This window comes from Giraffa tippelskirchi, chromosome 6, assembly GCF_054371585.1.
Source record: "Giraffa tippelskirchi isolate mGirTip1 chromosome 6, T2T-mGirTip1v1.2.pri, whole genome shotgun sequence".
Lineage (NCBI taxonomy): Eukaryota > Metazoa > Chordata > Mammalia > Artiodactyla > Giraffidae > Giraffa > Giraffa tippelskirchi.
In genome coordinates, this window is record NC_137280.1 from 69,560,015 (window position 1) to 69,577,191 (window position 17,177).

Genomic DNA, 17,177 nt, shown 5'->3' on the forward strand with positions numbered 1-17,177 from the left:
AGGCTTGAAAGGATTAAGTAGCTTATCCAAAGTCACCCAAGTAGTCCCCAGAAAAACCGGGATTCAAAACCACATCTCTGACTCTAGAGACCGAGTTCTTGTACATATGTGCACGTCCATGGGCATGACCAGAAAGGGCACAGGCTATATGAGCACATAGGGGAGGAAGGGCAAGCTCTTATCAAGTGCAGACCCGCACTGCATACCTATGAACCTCGTGATCGTGGTGTGATTGTTATCCTTATTTTACAGATGAGAAAACTGAGGAATGGCAAGGCTAAATAACTAACACACTGCAATATTAACACCAAGTAAGGGGCAGAGCCAGGATGCAAACCCAGGGAGTCCGATGCCAGTCTCCGCTCCATCCACTCTGCACACTGTTTCACAGACACACAGTCATACCTGGAGAGATGCGTGCACGACCGCCTGTGCACAGACACAGAGACTTCTGGTCATGAGACGCCTCCTTCTCTCCTTCTGTGAGATCCTCGCCAACATGCAAAGTAGACGGAGAGCCCCACTGCCACGGCCATGAGTGGACCCCTTCTGGTTCTGTGGCATCAGAGGGCCCTTGGCAGAGGGTACAGGGTCCGTCTAGAAAGACTGCATGGGACCACGAGCCTGGGATTCTGAGGAGTCCAGAGTCACTTTGAGTTCCTGCCACATTCAGAGAAGAAAAAAGAAACGTGAACAAAGGCACCTCTCAGCGTCTCCTCGGGAGCCACCAGGCTTTGCTTTTTCAGGCTGTGTGTGACACGTCAGCAGTTTTCCTCTGCGGTAGAAAAACATCCCACCTTCGGGGTGGGTGATGGAGTGGTGCTTCTCAATTCAGAGGCCCTTTAGTGACTTCAGTGAGGAAGGAAAAGAACCTGTATTTCTGCAGAGCAAACAGGGAGTCTTAGAGGTGGGAAGAAAAGAAGACGGCGAGTGTCTGGAAGTGCAGAGGGACAGAATGCAAACAGAAGTGCATGCGGCATGGAGACCCGACACATCTACGGGGTCTTCTGTCCCCTCCAACGTCCACTCCATCACCCCAGAACATTCCTCTTCACAGCCTCCCCCTCCATCACGCCTCTGCAGAAAAGCCTCATTGCCTTTCCATTGCCTTCAGAAAAACTAAAAATCTTTCAGCAGGGCTTACAAGGACCTACCCAAGCTGGCTTTGACCAGCCACCTGGCTCTCATCTCCTGCCTCACCAGGCACCTCCCACAGCCACCCTAAGCTGGTGGGTTGGGTACAGCCCTCACACTAGTGTCCGAGCTGTTGCCTTTGCTTAAACCACTTTCCTTCTCATCCTCCATCACATCCTCTGTTGCACAAATCACACCTGTTTAGGATTCCGCACAAACATCTTTGACTCCCTAGACCCCGGGGCCGCACACATGAGCACACCTCCCCGAGCCTGATCTCAGACCCCTCTTCGGGGTCTGCTTTCAGAACACACACCTCACTGTATTATCATCACGGAGGCAGCTCAGCTCTGGGCCACGGCAGACCTAGGACCTACTCAGGCCGCACACAGACCTGACATACAGTGCACGCTGAACAGATGCCCACAAATTATCCTAATTTACTCCATTGTTAGACTCAAATGAGATGAAAACGAAGACTATTTGGTAACCTGAAAGCAACTCTATAAACTAAATGTTCTACTTCTAATGCTAACAAGATAAAGGGAATTTTGCCCAAAGACATCTCTGACAAAAGAAATGTCAAACAATTTCAAGATGCTATTTCTTATCAGCACTTAGCATTTTTTTGTGGTGAAAAGCTTGTTTTAATTTGTATATATGTGTGTGTGTGTATCTGTGATTTTGTTTTTATTTTTCTTCCAGCCTTATTCCAAAAAAAAAAAAAAATCGAAGAAATTGCTCAAGGTATTAACATATTTTCCACAACCCCAGCCTTGACCAAAGAGCAGAAATATCACATTGCCTAAATTTTTGGAATGTTGAGACATAATTTTGTGTGGGAGTTTTGTTGACCAGGGCCCACAGGGCTGAGAGATCTCAGAGGGGTGGTGGCAGGTAATCCCAGGGTTTACACTTGGCTGAAGCTGCAGAGAGATTTGAAGATGGCAAAACCTAAGCTGTTGAATCCTTCTTGGAAAGTGAGTGTCAGATTAGCTTGATGCTGCTGTTAAGTTGCTTCAGTCATGTCCGACTCTGTGCGACCCCATAGACAGCAGCCCATGAGGCTCCTCTGTCCCTGGGATTCTCCAGGCAAGAATACTGAAGGGGATTGTCATTTCCTTCTCCAATGCATGCATGCATGCTAAGTCGCTTCAGTCGTATCCAACTCTGTGTGACCCTATGGACAGCAGCCCACCAGGCTTCTCTGTCCATGGGATTCTTGCCATTTCCTTCTCCTGTCAGACTAGCTTAGATGCTCAAAAGTTACTGCTTTTATCAGAACTTACTCTGTACCCTGTATTAAAGGTCTTCCATGCATATTCTTGTTTACATCTGGCAGAAGGAACTCCAAATGTTTCCCTTTTTGGAACCAATGGTTCCAAATTGTTTTGCATTGAAGAATGGCCTTTAGGCGAGACTGACCAACTGGTCCAGCCTCGGGGTAGGAACCACATCCAGGACCCTCTGCCTCACATGAGAGGCTCTTAACCATTGTGATAAACGCCCTCCCTGATGTGTTTCATCTCACCTCTGACATGGGCCCTGAGACGTGAACTATGACTTCGAGGCAGCTTGCAAAAGGCAGGCTCATAGGTCAGAGTCCTCAGATGCAGGAGAAAATCAATAGGGAAACAGCCATCAGAGTAAGTGGTAGAGAAAAAAGCAGGCTTGGGGTTCAGAGAAACTCAGGTTCAAATCCTGGCCTCTCCACTTAGGAGTACCAAAGATGTGGGCAATAAAGAGGTCTGGTCTTTTATTTCCTCATCTGTAAAATGCAGATCAAAACCTCAATGAGGTATCACCTCACACCAGTCAGACCGCCATTATCAAAAATTCTACAAACAATATTGGAGAGGATGTGAAGAAAAGGGAACTCTCTGGCACAGTTGGTAGGAATGTAAATTGATATAGACACTGTGCCGAAGAGTATGGAGCTTCTTTTAAAAACTAAAAATAGAACTGCCATATAATCCAGCAATCCCACTCCTGAGCATATACTCTGAGAAAACCATAATTCAAAAAGACACATATACCCCAACGTTCATTGCAGCACTATTTACAGTGGTCATTACAAGGAAGCACCTAGATGTTCATTGACAGATGAATGGATAAAGAATATGTGGTACATATACACAATGGAATATTACTGGGGAATAAAAAGGAATGAATCTGAGTCAGTCGAAATGAGGCAGATGAACCTAGAGCCTGTTATACTGAATGAAGTAAGTCAGAAAGAGAAAAACAAATATTGTATATCATTGCATATATATGGAATCTAGAAAAATGCTTCTGATGAGCCTATTTGCTGGGCAGGAACAGATATAGATGTAGCGAATGGACTTGTGGACACAGTGGGGGAAGGGGAGGGTGAAACAAATTGAGAGAGTAACTGACATATATACACTATCCTGTGTAAAACAGACAGCTAGTGGGAAGCTGCTGTATAGCACAAGGAGCTCCACCTGGTGCTCTGTGACAACCTAGAGGGGTGGGTGGGAGAGAGGCTCAAGAGGGAGGGGCTGTATGTATACTTATGGCTGATTCAAGTTTCTGTACAGCAGAAACCAACATAGCATTGTAAAGCAGTTATTCTCCAATTAAAAATTTTAAAAATTATCTACACCAATAAAATTTTAAAAAGCAATTTTAAGCATCCTAGGTCTGTAAGGATTGGATAGGTCTGTGCATTTTCAGCACAGTCCACATAGAAGGCCGTTGAATTTCACAGACTCCCTTGGTTTGAGCAGGTTACTCAGCCCAGACGCTATTGGCATTTGAAGCTGGCCAATCTCTGTTTTAAGCAGTTGGCCTGTGCATTAAGCAGTGTCCCTGGGCTCTACCGTGGAGATAACAGTAACATCAGCCCAGCTGTGACAACCACAAATGTTCTAGGCATTGCCAGACACCCCTGGGAGGAGACAGGGTGTTTGCCCCTGGCAGAATACCACTGGGTTAGATCAGAGCCAGAGGCAAGGTAGTGGCCCCTACAGCCAAAGTTGCAAATTTCAAAAGCTGAAGGCCTCTGCCAGTGCAGCCCATTTATCACTGCTCTGGGAAGAGCCACCACTGGATGCTTGGGAGGGCTTTGGGTGTATCAGGTTGGCTGGGCCAGAGTCTCAGTTATCCAGCCAAACTCGAACCCCTGTGTCAGCATGAGTACCACACAGATGTCATCAAAACCCCTAAACAGCTGCCTTGAAGTAAGGGAGTTTTTCCTGGATAAACTGTGTCGGGGAGGGAGAGGGGGGATCATCAAACCAGTGGAAAGGAAGGCTTGAGGGGAGGCTGAGGTTTCCCCAGGCAAGAAGAGCTGCCCCCTGTGGATGAGAGCTGCAGCCCATGCCTGTGGGTTTCAGCCTGAAGATAATATTCACATTCTGACTGCCTGCCCTACAGATTTTTGGACTCTGTTAGCCAGCCAATCACATAAGCCAATTCTTCATAATAAATTTATAGATAGATAGCCACATATATATATATCATATCTATACACATATAACCTATATACACATATACACTATATATATGATGTACCAACATACATATTGAATACTACATATCTATATGTGGGTGGGTTTCTATACCTGTATGTGTCTATAAATATGTGTGTGTGTGTGTGTGTGTGTGTGTGTGTGTGTATCCTACTCATTCTGCTTCTCCAATGAACTGCCGAATGACACAATGAATGCTGTGTGTGTGCTCAGTCGTGTCCTACTCTTTGAGACCCCAAGGACTGTAGCCCACCAGGTTCCTCTCGTCCATGGAATTTTTCAGCTAAGAATATTGGAGTGGGTTGTCATTTTCCTCCTCCAGGGGATCTTCCCGACTCAGGGACTGAAACTGTGTCTTTTGTGTCTCAGGCATTGGCAGGCAGAGTCTTTACCACTGAGCCACCTGGGAAGCCCAATACAATGCTAGCAAACCACACAAAACTTTGAGGTTCAACCTCATTCCCACGGAATAAAGGGCAGCTCTGCGGAACTCGAGTGCTCTCACATTCAAGTCATCATTCCCGAAGGAACCCTGACACTTTTTTTCTGAGAGCTGTGCGGATGTGGATTCCAACTTCAAGCAGCTGGGTAATTTTGTGCTTGGTACTTAACCTCTCTGATCCTCTATTGACTCATCCATACGCCTCTTGAGGTTGTAAGAATTCAGTGAGAAAACACATGAAGTGCCTAAAAAAAATGTCATTCTTTATATTAGATACAGACTGAAAAAGATCTTTGCAATCTTATAAAAATGTAGATTACAATAAAATATAAGGCATATTAGTGCATTACAGTTTATTTTGAAAGAAGTATTCATGTTGTTTTTAACTCAGTCACATTATAAAAGGGTTTACAGAAACTAACGATACTTACGGAAATGCCCTTATTAAAAAGAATGACACATTTTAAAGAGGTCACAGTAGTGCCGTGTGAAACATTTAGGATCCATTAAAGGGTCTAAGTATTTGACTGAAGCAGTAAAACATCAATAGTCTCTTTGTTCACTGAGATGTCAACCTTTACAATTTTCCATATAACGTTCTATTGATTATGGATCTGGACTCATTTGCATTTTAAATGTCTTTCCCTAGCTGGTCTGCGGCAAGCAGAGTGCAACGTTATTGCTGTCACACAGGGTGGTGGAAGTGGTGTAGATAGAGAAGAAGTGGGTTCACAGGATACAGGAACTGATGGGAAATGGGGCAGGGATTCATTCAGGTTTAGGCAGTGGTGAAGACACCAAGAAGCAAAGAAGAAAAATGGGAAGAAAAAAGCATGTTTTAAGACAGCAACAACAGAATGATTTGTGCTACTGAAAGTGTCTGGGGGAGAGATCCACAAAGGGACTTGGATGAAAAGGATGCAGACTGCAGAGCATCCTGGCGAATAGCAGCAGGTACCACTTCATTCACTTCATTTTAACCATCCATTGGCCTCGGCTTTAGGCAGTGAACACCTTGAGGGCGGGGCCATGTCTTTTCACCATGGTGCCCTGCAGACCTGTGCACACTCCGTGACCGCTGGGTGGGTATGAGAAGGGCTCCACCAGTCAGTGAAACCCGCAGTGGGCTGCTTAGTCTCACATGTTCAGCCTCACTTCAGGCCGCCACTCCAGGCCTCAAGGAAGACTGGCCAAGGCAAGGCCAAGGTCCTCTTTGGACCAACACTTTCCAGACCCGTGAACTAGACAAGGAGACGTGCTCATGCAATCGGGCTCCAACCCTGGAGGTCTTGTTTGCTCTTGGGAATAATAAAGCAGAACTCAGGGCTAGAACCAGAGCCAGGGGGCTAGGGGCCCAGAGGAGGGGGCCTGGCATCCTCTGGGGCCAGGACCGGGTGCAGAGATGAGGCAGGAATGCACGAGAGAAAGCTGAGTCGTGCCTCCAATTATAGTCACTCCTCATTACTCACAGACTCTGGATTTGCGAATTCACCTGTTCACTTAAAATGTATTTGTAACCTCAAAAACAATATGTATGGGGCTTTGGGGGGTCCTTTGTGGACAGGCACAGAGCTGCAAAACATTTGAGTCACTCAGTGGACACGTCCCCAGCTGAGCTGGGAGCAGGCGATGCTCTGTCTCATTTCAAGTCTCACCTGCAGCCTACTAAGTGCCACATTGTCCATATTCGGGGGCTCTTTGGAGGGGATTCTGCTGTTTAAGATGCCCCCCTCCAGCACAGTTCTGAAGTGCTGTCTGATGTTCCTAAGCACAAAAAGGCTGTGATATGCCTAATATGTAAAATAAGCTTTGCCCAAACATGAATCCTGGTGGCTATGAATCAATCCAATGTTAGTGAATCAAAACTTTGTATTACATAGTCTCTAGGGGCTTCCCTGGTGGCTCAGTGGTAAAGAATCCACCTGCCAATGCCGAAGACACAGGTTCCATCCCTGGTCCAGCAAAATCCCACTCAACTTGAGGGTAGCCTCCACTCCTAGCCACTAGAGAAAGCCTGAACAGCACTGAAGATCCAGCCCAGACAAAAAATAAAACAAATAAATAAAGAAATTTATTTTCTTAAAGTCTCTTTAAACATAAACACATAAAACAAGCTTGCTAGCGCTAAGTCTCTTCCATCACGTCCGACTCTGCCACCCTATGGACTTGCAGCCCACCAGTCTCCTCTGTCCATAGGATTCTCCAGGCAAGAATACTGGATTAGGTTGCCATTTCCTCCTCCAGGGGATCTTCCCTATCCAGGGATCAAATCCACATCTCAAACTGGCAAGCGGGTTCTTTACCACTAGTGCCACCTGGGAAGTTAAAACAAGCTTACGGACTGATTAGTTGACAACAACATTGTGACCAGAGGCTCGCAGGAAACTAACCCTGAACATCCCGTTGGAGGAATGGTTCAGTATGTGCTAGTTCGGTGCTCACAGTGACTCTCTAAAACATGACTCCTGAAGGGTGAGAGTTGGCTGCACGTCATCACCCCTGATGAAGCTGCAAGGACAGGCTCTGAGCTGCACAGGAGCTTTCGCAGTGATCTTCCCTCCCGAGTGCATTTCTCTTCCTGCTCCCAGACTTCTCATCACCCGAGGGGAAGCATAAGAATTCACAGCCTCCCATCTTCTGCAGCCAAGGCAGGGAGATGGCAGCTCAGGTAGGAGAGAATACCCTGCAGGTAACAAGTAATAAAAGCAGATTCTCTCCCCCTCCCTCAGGCAAAGAGAGACACTACAGCCTCCATAACGCAATTACTGTGCCTGCTCCTCGGGAGTGTGATATAGCTCGATCATAACAATAAAAAGAAGCTATTCCTAGCCCAAACTGTCTGCGGAGAGACAGCCTCAAAGGAGAAAAGCTGCTTCTGCCCCCACCAAGGAAGCCAGGTCACGTAGAAGCTCCTGGGTCAGGCAGAGGGGCCACTCGGCCTGCAGCCTCCCAGGCCCCATGAGCTGAGATGACTTGGAGACAATTTCATTTGATCCCTACCACGGCAGAGGCTCATCTCGGTGCCCTCTCAGCTCCTTTCCCAAAGACAATTTAGTAACATCGGGAGCTGGGTCTTTCTTTTTTATGATCGTATAAATAACAGCCATCCAGGTCTGGCCTTGGCTCTAGTTCTCTCCAAATATTAAATTAGCTTCTGTGGGAGAAAGTAAATTTAAAGCCATACCTTACTGTGTCTATAAAACTGGGAAAATCAAAAATGCAGGGTCTGCTCAACCTGGAAAGGCTCAGGTAGAGATGGAGGCAGGCAGGCCAGGGGAAGGGACAGCTCATTAGCTGGTGGTGTCCCCCGCCCAGAGCTCCTCCACTGCTGCTGCTGCTGCTAAGTTGCTTCAGTCGTGTCCGACTCTGTGCGACCCCATAGACGGCAGCCCACCAGGCTCCGCCGCCCCTGGGATTCTCCAGGCAAGAACACTGGAGTGGGTTGCCATTTCCTTCTCCAGTGCATGAAAGGGAAAAGTGAACTAGACTCTACCTTTATGACAATTCTCACATCATCGAATCTTGATTATTTATTCTTGAAAATGAGTAACAGTGACTCCTTAGTTCAGTTCAATCACTCAGTTGTGTACAACTCTTTGTGACCCCGTGAACTGCGGCACACCAGGCCTCCCTGTCCATCACAAACTCCCGGAGTTTACTCAAACTCACGGCCATCGAGTCAGTGATGCCAACCAGCCATCCCATCCTCTGTTATCCCCTTCTCCTCCTGCTTTCAATCCTTCCCAGCACGAGGGTCTTTTCCAATGAGTCAGCTCTTCGCATGAGGTGGCCAAAGTATTGGAGTTTCAGCTTCAACATCAGTCCTTCCAATGAACACCCAGGACTGATCTCCTTTAGGATGGACTGGCTGGATCTCCTTGCAGTCCAAGGGACTCTCAAGAGTCTTCTCCAACACCACAGTTCAAAAGCGTCAATTCTTCAGCGCTCAGCTTTCTTCACCGTCCAACTCTCACATCCATACATGACCACTGGAAAAACCATAGCCTTGACTAGACAGACCATTGTTGGCAAAGTGATGTCTCTGCTTTTTAATATGCTGTCTAGGTTGGTCAAAACTTTCCTTCCAAAGAGTAAGCGTCTTTTAATTTCATGGCTGCAATCACCATCAGCAGTGATTTTGGAGCCCAAAAAAATAAAGTCTAACACTGTTTCCACTGTTTCCACATCTATTTGCCATGAAGTGATGGGACTGGATGCCATGATCTTAGTTTTCTGAATGTTGAGCTTTAAGCCAACTTTTTCACTCTCCTCTTTCACTTTCATCAAGAGACTCTTTAGTTCTTCTTCACTTTCTGCCATAAGTGTGGTGTCATCTGCATATCTGAGGTTATTGATATTTCTCCCAGCAATCTTGATTCCAGCTTTTGCTTCTACCAGCCTAGCGTTTCTCATGATGTACTCTGCATAGAAGTTAAATAAGCAGGGTGACAATATACAGCCTTGACGTATTCCTTTTCCTATTTGGAACCGGTCTGTTGTTCCATGTCCAGTTCTAACTGTTGCTTCCTGACCTGCATACAGGTTTCTCAAGAAAGAGGTCAGGTGGTCTGGGATTCCCATCTCTTTCAGAATTTTCCACAGTTTATTGTGACCCACTCGGTCCAAGGCTTTGGCATAGTCAATAAAACAGAAATAGATGTTTTTCTGGAACTCTCTTGCTTTTTCAATGATCCGGCGGATATTGGCAATTTGATCTCTGGTTCCTCTGCCTTTTCTAAAACCAGCTTGAACATCTGGAAGTTCATGGTTCACGTATTGCTGAAGCCTGGCTTGGAGAATTTTGAGCATTACTTTACTAGCATGTGAGATGACTGCAATTGTGCGGTAGTTTGAGCATTCTTTGGCATTGCCTTTCTTTGGGATTGGAATGAAAACTGACCTTTTCCAGTCCTGTGGCCACTGCTGAGTTTTCCAGATTTGCTGGCATATTGACGGCAGCACTTTCACAGCATCATCTTTCAGGATTTGAAATAGCCCAACTAGAATTCTATCACCTCCACTAGCTTTGTTCGTAGTGATGCTTTCTAAGGCCCACTTGACTTCACATTCCAGGATGTCTGCTCTTGGTGAGTGATCACGCCATCGTGATTTTCTGAGTCGTGAAGATCTTTTTTTGTACAGTTCTTCTGCGTATTCTTGGCACCTCTTCTTAATATCTTCTGCTTCTGTTAGGTCCATACCATTTTTGTCCTTTACTGAGCCCATCTTTGCATGAAATGTTCCCTTGGTATCTCTAATTTTCTTGAAGAGATCTCTAGTCTTTCCCATTCTGTTGTTTTCCTCTATTTCTTTGCACTGATCACTGAAGAAGGCTTTCTTATCTCTCCTTGTCATTCTTTGGAACTCTGCATTCAGATGGGAATATCTTTCCTTTTCTCCTTTGCTTTTTGTTTTTCTTCTTTCCACAGCTATTTGTAAGGCCTCCTCAGACAGCCATTTTGCTTTTTTGCATTTCTTTTCCATGGGGATTCTCTTGATCCCTGTCTCCTGTACAGTGTCACAGACCTCCATCCATAGTTCATCAGACACTCTATCAGATCTAGTCCCTTAAATCTATTTCTCACTTCCACTGTATAATCATAAGGAACTTGATTGAGGTCATACCTGAATGGTCTAGTGGTTTTTCCTACTTTCTTCAATTTAAGTCTGAATTTGGCAATATGGAGTTCATGATCTGAGCCACAGCCAGCTCCTGGTCTTGTTCTTGCTGACTGTGTAGAGCTTCTCCACCTTTGGCTGCAAAGAATATAATCAATCTGATTTCGGTGTTGACCATCGAGTGATGTCCATGAGTAGAGTCTTCTCTTGTGTTGTTGGAAGAGGGTGTTTGCTATGACCCGTGCATTCTTTTGGCAAAACTCTATTAGTCTTTGCCCTGTTTCATTCTGTACTCCAAGGCCAAATTTGCCTGTTACTCCAGTTGTTTCTTGACTTCCTACTTTTGCATTCCAGTCCCCTATAATGAAAAGGATATCTCTCTTGGGTGTTAGTTCTAGAAGGTCTTGTAGGTCTTCATAGAACCGTTTGACTTCAGCTTCTTTAGTGTTACGGGTTGGGGCGTAGGCTTGGATTACCGTGATATTGAATGGTTTGCCTTGGAAATAAACAGAGATCATTCTGTTGTTTTTGAGATTGCATCCAAGTACTGCATTTCCGACTCTTTTGTTGACCATGATGGCTACTCCATTTCTTCTAAGGGGTTCCTGCCCACAGTAGTAGATATAATGGTCATCTGAGTTAAATTCAACCATTCCAGTCCATCTTAGTTCGCTAATTCCTAGAATGTCAACGTTCACTCTTGCCATCTCCTGTTTGATCACTTCAAAAAGTTATGACCAACCTAGATAGGATATTAAAAAGCAAAGACATTACTCTGCCAACAATGGTCCGTCTAGTCAAGGCTATGGTTTTTCCAGTGGTCATGTATGGATGTGAGAGTTGGACTATAAAGAAAGCTGAGCACCAAAGAATTGATGCTTTTGAACTGTGGTGTTGGAGAAGACTCTTGAGAGTCCCTTGGACTGCAAGGAGATCCAGCCAGTCCATCCTAAAGGAGATCAGTCCTGGGTGTTCATTGGAAGGACTGATGTTGAAGCTGAAACTCCAATACTCTGGCCACCTGATGCGAAGAGCTGACTCATTGGAAAAAAAATCCTGATGCTGGGAAGGATTGGGGGAAGTAGGTGAAGGGGACGACAGAGAATGAGATGGCTGGATGGCATCACCGACTTGATGGATATGGGTTTGGGTGGAATTAGGGAGTTAGTGATGGACATGGAGGCCTGCAGTGCTGCGGTTCATGGGGTCACAAGGAGTCCGACATGACTGAGCGACTTAACTGAATTTGCCTTGATTCATGGACCTAACATTCCAGGTTCTTATGCAATATTGCTCTTTACAGCATCAGACCTTGCTTCTATCACCAGTCACATCCACAACTGGGTGTTGTTTTTGCTTTGGCTCCATCCCTTCATTCTTTTTGGAGTTATTTCTCCACTGATCCCCAGTAGCATATTGGGCACCTACCGACCTGGGGAGTTCATCTTTCAGTGTCCTATCATTTTGCCTTTTCATACTGTTCATGGGGTTCTCGAGGCAAGAATACTGACATGGTTTGCCATTGCCTTCTCCAGCAGACCACATTCTGTCAGACCTCTCCACCATGACCCGTCTGTCTTGGGTGGTCCCACACAGCATGGCTTAGTTTCATTGAGTTAGACAAGGCTGGAGTCCGTGTGATCAGATTGGCTAATTTTCTGTGATTATGGTTTCAGTGTGTCTGCCCTCTGATGCCCTCTTGCAACACTTACCATCTTACTTGGGTTTCTCTTACCTTGGACATGGGGTATCTCTTCACAGCTGCTCCAGCAAAGTGCGGCCACTGCTCCTTACCTTGGACCAGAGGTATCTCCTCACGGCTGCCCTTCCTGACCTTGAATGTGGAGTAGCTCCTCTCAGACCTCCTGTACCCACACAACCACCTCTCCTTGGACATGGGGTAGCTCCTCTTGGCCGCCACCCCTGACCTCAGACGTCGGGTAGCCCCTCTCGGCCGCCGCCCCTGACCTCGGACGTGGGGTAGCTCCTCTTGGCCGCACTTCTGCGCCATCCCTTGAAGCCGCTGTGCTTCTGCGCCATCCGTCGCACTGATTCCTTAAGGTTTATCTAAAGAGGCTCTGTGGACTGAAGACTCATCTCTCGGTCTTTTCCCCCTATCTTGCCCCATCAGAGATTTTTGGAATAAGAGATCAATTGTTTGGAGCAGCCCAATCGTCGGGGAGCAATGAAAGTCCACCTTTATCAAGCTCCTGCTTGTAAGTCAGGAAGGTTCAGAAGTAATCCTGTGACTTCTGGCCTGAAGATAGGAACCCTGAGTGCTTTCATTCATTCAGTCAGTCATTTCACAAATGAATATTCAGCACCAACTATTTCAGTGGCACTGCTCTGAGCACTGGAGATGCAATCAGGAGCAAAGTATCATGCCATAGAGAGTTCACAGCTGAGTTAAAGAGGAAGGTACTTGAGAAGACAATTGGCATCCAGTTTGGGGGCTGCAGGACAGGACAGAGAAGATGCTGTTGAAACATGTAAAGAGGGGGACTTCCCTGGTGGTCCAGGGACTGTGTGGTTTCACTGCTGAGGCCTGGGGTTCAATCCCTGGTAAGGGAAGTAAGATCCTGCAAGCCATGTGGCCAAAAAAAAAGAAAGAGAGAGAGAGAGAAGTATGTAAAGAGAGCACCTAACAGAGTGTTGAGAGATCAGGGAAAACTTCTCAGAGAAAGAGACACTAAAGCCCAAAGAATGGATGTGAGCCGACCAGGCAAGTGACAGAGACAGCCTATGACAACACAGGAGAGGGTGAGAGAGCCTGGTATGTTCCCAAAATCAGTCTGGTCCATGGAGTGTGGGGGGTGGGGGTGGGGGAACTGATGACGGAGAGGTAAGTGGGAACTAGATCACGTAGAATCTAAAAACCTAGCACTCAGTTACAGTTTTTTTTTTCTCAAGATAAGAACTTTGGAGATCTACTCTTTTAGCAACTTTTACATACACAATACAGTATTGTGAAACTACCTTATTATGGTAATCATCACATATTATGTGTAAACATCACATATTATGTCAACCCAGGTGGTCAAAACAGTCGAGCAAAGGAAGGATGGTGGATTTGACACTAGAAGGTAAAAGAACTGGACCAAGGAGAAGAGAAGGGGGAATTCATTTCAGGCAGAAGAAACAGCATGTAGAATATTGGCAACACTATTTGTGAGAGCAAACGTCTGGAATCTCTCTAAATGTCCATCAAGAAGAGATCTGTTTACAAAAAACGCCCATGGAACAATTAAACTGTTGAACACCATGCATAAGTTAGAAAGAATTGAACTGATTGTTATAAAATGACAAATAAAGATGTTTCTAGCTATGCTGATAGCTGAAAAAAGCAAATTCCAGAATGTAAATATTATTGTAAGATAATATAATTTAAATAAATACTCATCCTTCAATTAAAATGTTATATTTTAACAGTCTGCATATTATAAAATATATAGTTTTCAATTAATATAAATTAGATAAGTGATAGTTGTTACATACCATTTTATATTTTAGTAGTCTATATTACAATATCATATAGATTATTAACCTAGATTAGGTAGATTATAATTAATTATTATAACACATTATATTGTAATATGTTATATTTTAACAATCTGTATATTATATATAATATAGATATATTATATATGTATAATTTATGTTATATATATTTTATATATGTTCACATTATTATATATGTTTTAGAGATAAACCAGTGAAAGTGAGACGAAGAGGGGGAGATAGATAGATAGATAGATAGATAGATAGACATAAAACCATACCCTATGTCAGATACAACTCTGCACAACACATCTGAAGGGACCAGAGCAATTATAGACAAAGTCAGCCTACCTAGACAAGGAAGACTCTAGCTTTTTATAAGCGTCCCTCTTTTTTTTGGCCATGCCACTTGGCTTGTGGGATCTTAGTTACCAGGGATTGAACAGAGTACAGAGTTCTAACCGTTGAACCACTGGAAATTCCTTCTAAGCATCCATTTTACTGGACAGGCTGGGAGGACAGATTGCAAGCAAACAATGACGCTTCTCCTCCTCCACTTCCTGTTAATTTGCTGTCTGGCCCTGTGGTCACTGCCAGACAGTCCAACGTCCTTCACTCACTCTGTCATAACAACAGCTCTGTTTTTACAACATAAACCCAGCCAGTGTCACCACCAAAGCCCTTCCGGTCCTCTCTCACACTCTCCTCGCACCACAGACTCAAGCCCGTGGTGTGTGAGGGCAGTCTAGGGGGATGTTTTCCCCTCTTGCTCACCACATCCCAGTTCCCAGGAGCATCTTCTGGCCTAGGAGGAAACGCCAGGACAGAGGTGATGAAGGGCAGAGGACCCAGCACAGCGAGGATACGGATAGGACCGGTTCTCCCCGGACCCAGACGTAGACAGGAGGCTATTGCTCTGCTGGCACTTTTGAGGGGGTTCTGCAGATGCCCCTCCTGGTGACGACCGTGGACTGCAACTCCTAGAAACAGACGATGCCTCTCCTCTTGCGGCTTGCCTCCCACCTGGGCTCTGGCGCTCCACCCAGTCTGCTGAGCTCCTCCTGGCTGCCCTCTGGGTTGGGGCCCCACATACACCCTCTTCCCTGAGGAACACACATGCGTCCTTGCCCCACTGGGACGTAAAGGGCAGCTTGTAGCCACGGCGGCCATCGCTCATCCTGCGTCCCAGTAGACCCACTGCTGTAACCCTATCCTTTCCTATTCCCAGGTGAGATTCGCACACAGAACTTCAGTTCAGTTCAGTTGCTCAGTCGTGTCCGACTCTTTGCAACCCCATGAATTGCAGCACACCAGGCCTCTCTGTCCATCACCAACTCCCGGAGTCTACCCAAACCCATGTCCATCGAGTGAGTGATGCCATCCAACCATCTCATCCTCTGTCGTCCCCTTCTCCTCCTGCCCTCAATCCTTCCCAGCATTAGGGTCTTTTCCAATGAGTCAACTCTTCGCATGAGGTGGCCAAAGTCTTGGAGTTTCAGCTTCAACATCAGTCCTTCCAATGAACACCCAGGATTGATCTCCTTTAAGATGGACTGGTTGGATCTCCTTGCATTCCAAGGGACTCCCAAGAGTCTTCTCCAACACCACAGTTCAAAAGCATCAATTCTTCGGCGCTCAGCTTTCTTCACCGTCCAACTCTCACATCCATACATGACCAATGGAAAAGCCATAGCCTTGACTAGACGGACTTTTGTTGGCAAAGTAATGTCTCTGCTTTTAAATATGCTATCTAGGCTGGTCATAACCTTCCTTCCAAGGAGTAAGCGTCTTTTAATTTCATGGCCACACAGCACTTAGGATTCCTGAATTCATGATGGCACAGGGGGCACTAGGCCAGCTCTCTGAATCGTCTCTGTGAAGCCCCTCCGGCTCCGAGGTAGAAAGGAGTCGACATGTGGATGCATGGTACATCTACCCTCCCTCTGAAAAAAAGCTCTCTCAGCCCTTCAATCCCCACCTGATTAGAGGTTGGAGTGGATGATTTCCAGTGGTGACAGAGCAGATTTCAGCCTGGTAGCAGGCCCTGCATAAGTGACCTGGCCTGACCCACAGCTCCTGGTTGTGGGTATTCTTGGAATCAACTGCATTAGCCTTTGATGTCTCAGCCAAAACTGAGACAAGAGACCTCTTTTAATGCCTTGTTGTTGTTGTTGTTGTTGTTTAGTTCCTCAGTTATGTCTGACTCTTTTGACAGCCCATGGACTGTAGCCCACCAGGCTCCTCTGCCCATGGGATTTCCCAGGCAATAATACTGGAGTGGGTTGCCATTTCCTCCTCCAGGGGATCTTCCTGGACCAGGGATTGAACCCGCATCTCCTGCACTGGCAGGCAAATTCTTCAATACTGAGCCACCAAGGAAGCCCCATGCCCTGTTACCCTTGTATAATTAATTAATTAAGACTAACAATTTAGGAAAGGAATCTTTGGTTTCCCAGGCAATTATGGAGACAAAAAGAGTCTCCTTCTAATACCCTGTTATATCTGCAAAATTAAATAATCAAAGACTAAATAACTTAGAAAAGAGCCCACAGGAGAAAGACCAGAGATAAAACTAATCCCCTTTCTCCTATTCTTCACTACAGACATGCACAGATGTTCACACATATAGGCATGCACACACACACATGCACACATGTTCACACATACAGGCATGCATACATGTTCACACATACAGGCATGCACACATGTTCACAGTCACAGGCATGCACACGCATGCACACATGTTCACACATACAGGCATGCACACGCATGCATAAACACAAAAGGCCAGGAGACAGAAAATCTTTGGCAAATTCTGGAAACAATGAGATGTTCAAATTTGTTAAAAGTGAAGTAAGAATCAATAAGAGTCCAGATAAGACAGATCCATAACATATATCCCAAGTCCAAACATGGCTTCCAAATGTCTTGGTTATTTTTTTTCCATGATGCCTGTGAGAAATTACTATTTGACCTTTGGACAGGAGCCA